This window comes from Lactuca saligna, chromosome 4, assembly GCF_052625555.1.
Source record: "Lactuca saligna cultivar CGN05327 chromosome 4, ASM5262555v1, whole genome shotgun sequence".
NCBI classification, from domain to species: domain Eukaryota; kingdom Viridiplantae; phylum Streptophyta; class Magnoliopsida; order Asterales; family Asteraceae; genus Lactuca; species Lactuca saligna.
In genome coordinates this window covers 168561388-168569202 of record NC_136420.1, presented here as the reverse complement: position 1 = coordinate 168569202, position 7815 = coordinate 168561388, and the positions used below count along the sequence as shown (strand labels likewise).

At 36.5% G+C, this 7815-nt stretch overlaps 1 non-coding gene across 1 annotated transcript; it reads right to left on the bottom strand.

The window, feature by feature from the left end:
- Positions 1–2895: 2895 nt before the first annotated feature.
- On the bottom strand, positions 2896–3002 carry LOC145044444 (small nucleolar RNA R71). Its single transcript, XR_013681395.1, has one exon. It is a non-coding gene; the product is annotated as a small nucleolar RNA R71 (small nucleolar RNA).
- Positions 3003–7815: the final 4813 nt, after the last annotated feature.

Here is a 7815-nt window from a genome sequence, read left to right as displayed (position 1 = left end):
TATATATGCTCATTATATGATAACTAGGCTCTTGCGTGTGAACAAGTCTCCGTTTGCCACCTAGCACGGTACCCGATACTTCAATCCAATCCACTCACCACAAGTGAGTTCATACCCCTTTAATTAACCTTTGAAATGCTTTTAAATGTTTTGTATACTTTATGGGGGGGATAAAAGTTAAATACTTATAGTTATTACATCAATCACATGTGATTACATTAATCACATGCGATTAATAACTAGAAAAACTAATGATTTTATCACTGTTCAAACTGTTTATCAAATTGTTTAACTTCAAAATGTTTTACAAACTATTTTACTTATCAAATGCTTTTATTAAACTTTGTTTTTACTTCTTATAAATTGCATGCCCATATATGTATAGATATATAAGAAATGTTTAAAGGGCTTATGAAGGCTATCCACCCTATTTCCTTTTCGCGCATTGAGATGTGGTCTGGTGGGATTTCGGGTAGTCGTCCAAAGGTCGTTTCAATATTAGTCATATATTGAATATACATATATAGACATAAAAGTACTTCCATATTCATACTTATCAGTACACCATCAGTAAGTTACCATCGGGGTAACATAGGATCATACTACTACAATTTCTAGATAAATGAGTCACATCATTCATGAGTTCATACTTATTACTATGAGTACTTATACAACTATACTAGGAAGAGAACTTATACAACTATACTAGAAAGAGAACATATACAACTATACTAGAAAGAGAACATATACAACTATACTAGACAGAGAACATATACAACTATACTAGAGGAAGAACATATACATCTATACTAGAACAGTTCATTTCATTACATATACAAGAATACGTTAACAATTGTGATGAACTGTATCGGAGCATGCCTTAATTGTCATGGCCCGAGTTGTAGCCAGAATTCTCTTGGAGGGAGAGCGTGAGTTTGCGTATAGATCTATACTGGATTGACTATCCTACACCTTGCTGCTAGCTACGGCCGGACCTGTAGGTCTGCGGGTGCCAAACGTCATTCCGTCATTTCGACCATTCGTATGTCGTTGTTACCAGTCGATAGTATGGTGCAATTTATCACATGATACCTTAATATAAATCCAGTTTAAGGTAGTTAGTACAGCAGTAGTTCTTATAATACAAAACTACAGTACTATAATGATTTACCTATTACATATTTTAGTGATAACCTCACTTAAACGTTAATGTACAAACTATATTTTGTTAAATGATAGTTACACTTGGGAAATTACACACTTTTACATCAAACGAGCATACAAAACAGTTAAGCCTTGGTAGAAGGCTACTTTACTAGAAAATATAGGTTTTTCTGAGAGATTCAAACTTTTACAAACAATTACAAACCTTTACATACATTTTACAAAGTTACACTTGATACATGTTCAAACATTTTTTTATGACAAATACCGACACTAAAATACTTATGAACTCACCAGCTTAATGCTGATAAACTCTTTCAAAATAGCTTGTATTCTTAGGTAATCAGTAGACAGGTACCGAGGCCAGCTTTTGAGAAGATGGAGCGCATCCAAGACTCATCGTATTATTTTGATATACATTATTTTTGTTGTCTATACTGTACAGAACACGCTTGTATTAAAATTTATATATTTAATGCAATGGATGATGTTGTTTGCTTATTTACATTTACTGTGTTGTGATACTTTACATGACGTCCTCCGCCCCAGAACGTTTCTGCCGTTCTTGGTTTTGGGGTGTGACATAGATAGATTAATTAGTCAAAACCGTTCTGTGTGATCGACACGTAACTTACCCGACTATTCTATATTTTGACAAGGTACACTGCCTAGGTGCAATTTAGTTAGTTAAGTTAGTTAGGTTATAAATATAAAATTAGGTGTAGCTATTTGCACGCATCAAGTTTTTGGCGCCGTTGCCAGGGACCGACTTATTTGATTGTTTATTTATTTGCTTTAGATTGATCGATCCTTTTTGTGGGGTAAAACCTACAAAAAGTTACTTTTTTAGCTTAGGTTTTTATTTCAATACCTGATTCACGAGGTGAGCCTTAAGCTCACGACGTGAGTTCAATAGTTTTTTTGGTTTTCTTTGTTTTTCTTTTCTGTTAGTTTATCTGCGACAACACGAGGTGGTGACCTTTACCACGTCATGGTGGCCAGTCAGTAGGCAATTTTTATTTATTTTTTGTTCACTTTTACGTTTTTATTTTTGTTTATTTTGCAGGAGTTCATGAGCAGAGGCTCTAACACACCTTTGGTGCCACCACTTGAAGATCCAGAGTCAGCCCTTCACAAGAAAATAGATAAGAATGCGGGAGTGAGCAAAACACCAAAAAAGTCATCTTTCAAAGACCTCAAATCAATATTTGGAAGGAAGTCGGGAAAGAAAGTAGGAGAGATGAGTACATCATCAAAGGACAAAAACAAGATAGAAAGCTTTGAGCAAGATCAAAACCCGAATTTGAATTACATAGAATCGAATCCGAAGATGAGTCTGATAACGAAATGGCAGATATTACAGATATATCCATGGGAGGTTATAAAAAGTGAATTCAAGATGATGCTGGTCCTAGCCTAATACAACCTGCCATTCCTGTAACTGCCCCATTCGAATTGAAAGGACACATCCTTGTTGCACTTAAGGATGTACCATTTCTTGGAAAGGATCACGAGGATGCTTACAAGCATTTGGATGAATTAAATGACATAGCAGATTATTTAAATATCCCAAATGTTCCAAGAGAGACTGTCTTGCTAAGGATGTTGCCAGTCACTTTTAAAGGAGCTGCTAAAGATTGGCTAAAGGCACTACTAACCGGTACAATCACTACTTGGGCCCAAATGTGCGAACAGTTTTTGGATCATTTTTTCCTACCTTCCAAGATAGATAAACTCAAAAAGGCGATAGAAAATTTTGATCAAAATCCGGGTGAGTCACTTTATGAGGCATGGGAGCGATATAAGGGGTTGTTGAAAAATTGTCCCCAAAATGACCTCAATCTACAACAACAAGTGTCGATCTTCTATGATGGTGTTAATGTCATGACAAGAAAACTCCTTGATTCCCAAGGGCCACTTACAAAGAAAAATCTAGGGGAGATTATGGAACTAGTGGAAGAATTTGCAAAACATTCTCGTGAGTATCACAATCCAAGAAGTGAGGGAGTAAAAGGAATAGGGGTTGAAAATTCTGTAGACGTGGCTGATGTGATGGCCATGCTTGATACAATGGACAGGTGGATGACAAAAATTGATCAATCGATACATGCTATAAGAGTTGGATGCAGAAGATGTAATGGTTCACACTTGACCAAGGATTACAGCTTAGATGATAACGGGTATAAAAAGGCTCAAGTTTGCTACTCTAGTGGGGACAAGTATGATGAGGATTGGAGAAAACCAAAGAAGGTGTGGCTGCCATATGATGAGTATAAGAAGCAAAAGGAAGAGAAATATAAGTAGACAAGCTAAGGATTTTACCAAAAAGAGCAACCACCAGCCGAGAAGAAAGTAGACTTGGAAAACATTTTGACCCAATTTATGGAAGCTTCCGAGAAAATGCATGATGATGCTGATGCGTGCTAAAGTAACACATGAAAATGATGAGATAACATCATACAATGATGATTGACCAGCAAGACTCATTAAGAAATCATCAAGCATCGATCCATAATCTTGAAGTCCAAGTTGGTCAACTAACTACTTTGGTGAGAAACAAATTATCCTCACAATTTCCCGAAAAGAATGCTCAATCCCATGTTATGATGATTGAGACTGAAGAAGAGGCTATCTCTGAGTTCTTAGAAGCACTAGAGGAGGAGCCAAATCCATTCGAACCAAAGCCAAAGAAGTCGAAGCTCAAAAACGAAGACGTTGCTGAGGTACCAGACTCACGACGTAAACCCGATATTCTCACGTCGTGGGCTCAGTCTGAACCGAAAACTTCTATAACTATTCCGGCTTATGAATTGCCTTTACCAATCCCATCTCGAGCTAAACTTGGTCTACTGGAAAGGGAACATTTGGAGTTTATCAAGCAAGTAAAGGGTATTCCTATTAATACCCATTTTATCGATTCACTATCTAAAATTCCAGAGTATGCAAAGTTCCTTCAAGATCTTATAGACACTTGTCAGTAGTTGAAAAAGAATTCTAAGGTCAATCTTAGTGAGTGAAGCTCAAGGGTTATATTAGGAGAAATACCTAAGAAGATGGGAGATCCTAGACGCCTCACTCTTCCATGTGAGTTTGGTAACAATTTGAAGACTTATGCTTTAGCCGATTCTGGGGCTAGCATAAATTTGATGCCATATTCATTCTATCAAAAGTTGAATATTCAGTAAATGAACGCTACAAAGATGACCATCCACATGGCTAATCGTTCAGTGACGCACCCAAAGGGGATTGTAGAAGACATCCTTGTTAAAATTGGGAAATTTGTTTTCCCTGTTGACTTTGTGGTTATGGATATGAAGGAGGATGTGAATGTCCCAATCATTTTGGTCTCCATCTACTAAATACTGCTAGAGCTTTAGTTGATGTTTGTGAATCCAAGCTTACATTGAGAGTTGGTGATGATGAGGAAGATTTTGGAGTACAAGTGTCACACCCCGAAAAACATAGGCGGAAACATTTCCGGGGTGGACTACCACGTTGTGTATCAAATCCAATGTACATAGTAATCACAGTAAACAACCATTACATTACATATATGAAAGTTTACATTTGTTTCAAAAGTAAAGTTATACAAAATATACATATGCATCATATTAACAAAAGTTGAGACGAGTCTTCCACGCACTCCGTCTTCACCAAAAAGAGGTCACCGGGTACCTGTCTAACTTGGACCTGAGAATACAAGCGGTTTGAAAATCAGCATAAAGCTGGTGAGTTCATAAGCGGTTTTGTTTTATGAAAATGTATCGGTTTCCTTTAGTTTCCAAAAAGGTTTGTTATTCAAGAAAATCCCATATTTTCTTATGTGAGGTTGGTTTAGTTATCATTTGTTACCGATTCGATTACGTGTTGTGTTTTACCCCAGGAAAATCCCATATTTTCCTAATTGTAAGATCAGTTGTATATTACAAAGTATAGTTTAATACACAAAGCTATATGATGAAAATATTGGGATCACTATCCCGAAATAGATATAAGATAGTTTGACACATATGAAAGTACAGATTTAAGATCATGAGACTACCATCCCAGACTAGACAAGAGATAATTTGATATATATATATATATATATATATATATATATATATATATATATATATATATATATATATGGAAATATAGATTGAAAACCATGGGATCACTATCCCGGACAAGATATAGATTTAAACCATGGGATTATCATACCGTACTTAATATAGATTGAATTCATGGGATTACTATCCCATAATAGATATAGTTAATGACCATGGAAAAAAACATCCCGTATAAGTTATAGAGACAAAACCATGGGATCACTATCCCGTATAAGATATAGATGCAAAACCATGGGATCACTATCCCGTATAAGATATAGATACAAAACCATGAGATAACTATCCCGTATAAGATATAGTTAAAGACCATGGGGAAAGACATCTCGTACAAGTTATAGGTATAAAGCCATGGGATCACTATCCTGGAATAGATACAAAATAGTTTGATAATACCATGGGATCACTATCCCGGAAGAGATATAGAATCAAAAAAACCCAAACTGTGAATAAACTAATATTAATACATGTTGTGAGTCGGGTAACCATGCTAATACGACAACGAGACCTCCTTGACGTTTGTCAGACGTCGAAACGATATCCAGAAATTTGTCACCCCAGGCGTGCCCGCCTAACTGTAGCTAGCAGTTAAGGTGTGAGATTGTCAGTCCCGAATAGATCTATTCACAAATTCCGCGCTCTCCCTCCAGGAGACTCTGGTTACACTTCCGGGGAGGATTTACTGATCATCCATAAAGGGTAGTGACTTTCTCACAAAGTAGTACTAAACTATTCACAGGGTTTCCATACGATATCGACATACAAAAGATTATGAAACATAGTACAGTGAATATAGATACATATAATGAAATTATCTGACAATACATTCAAATGATACGGAGATAAACTGAATCAGACATAGTTTATCTAATAACCTTATATAGAAATCAGTACATGATAGAAAGAACAGTAAAGACCCCCAAATTATTCCCATAATAATTTGATTAGTTTGGTTGTTTCCTTAACTAAAATTCATTTAGTTGTAATTGATAAGTCATTCCTTATGCTCAGCATAATACATAAGGAGTAAAATAGTTTATAAGTTTGTCAGATATATTTGGAACATATCAATGTTATGATTTGAAAACAGTTATAGTTTGCTTGTATTCCCCCCTCCCCCCCTGAAAACATTGAAAACAGTGAAAAAAGGCGTAGGGGTATGAACTCACCGAATGAGAAATGTGACGATTTGGATGCTAAGAGTTGATCTGGGGCTTGTAAACACACGAGGTTCCTAATTATGATGTAAAGATACACATTTGTATCTAATTAGGACTTAGATTGATTGTTGGATAGGGAAGATTGCTTCATGTCACGAAAACACTCCGATACGAGTGTTTGGAGGGACCCGGGTGGCGTTTAGGGACATGTAACGATGCGAGGGACTTGGGACTTGAGTTTACTCCCCATGAATAAACTTATACAAGATTTTTTGGTCCAGCACACCCATTCCCCATGATTTTACGACCGTAAACTCATGGTGGGGTGGTTTATGGTGCAAATTTGGGTCATAAATGGATATGGACACTTGGAAATGCTTGGAATAATTTTACTTAAGGCTTGGATTGAATTAAAAACACCATTTGCAACACTTAAGGGAGTTTACGGCCTAGGCATGGGATCTTTGGCCGTAAACTCTCATATCTCCTTGATTTAGTGTTTTTAAGGTGTTAAAATTAATCACATGTGATTCTAAAAATTCACACAAGCCTAGAAATGAGTTTGGGGCACCATTTGACACCCTTTTATGAGTTTACGGCCATGAGACATGTTCTGTGGCCGTAAACTCTCAAATGTGGGGTTTTGATGTTTTTAAAGCCCTAAAACTATTTTTGGTTGGTCCTTTGATTTATTCCAAGGCTTTTGGTGGTGTTGGATGGCTTTCTAACACCTTAGAATTGAATTTATACCCATTTATAAGGAGTTTACGGCCCAAGCTTATGCCTTGGCTATAAACTCACACAAGCCCTTCAAAAACGATGTTTCAAGTGTCCAAATGCTAAAACCAGTATTCTATAATTCATATCTAAGCTTTGTTTGTGATTTGGAGGGGTTTAAGGGCATGAAAACCCCATATATATGAGTTTACAGCCCAAGAATGAGCCTTGGCCGTAAACTCCTTTAAATTCCACAAAACTCATGTTTTAAATGTTATATGTCCATTCCATTAAGCCATTAAGCCATATCTAAAGTCCAATAGTGCTTAGGAGGGGTTTTAGGGCTCAAAAACCCACTTATTGTGAGTTTACGGCCCATGAATGCTCCATGGCCGTAAACTCATGAATGTGGTCACAAATCATGTTTTGAACTCGAATTTGAAGGCTAAGAAGGTTACAATACAAGCTAAGGAAAGTACCTTAGAGATTTGAGGCCTTAAATTTGAGTTTTGGACCCTTAAACTTTGGATTTAGGAGAGAGGTTAGAGAGAGAGAGTAGAGAGAGAAGGAAAAAGCTTCAAATGGATGCTAAAACACGTTTATATAGGTCTTAAAACTTGTACGCGGTGGAATTCTACCTGATACCGACGTTAAACGCGGCTTTT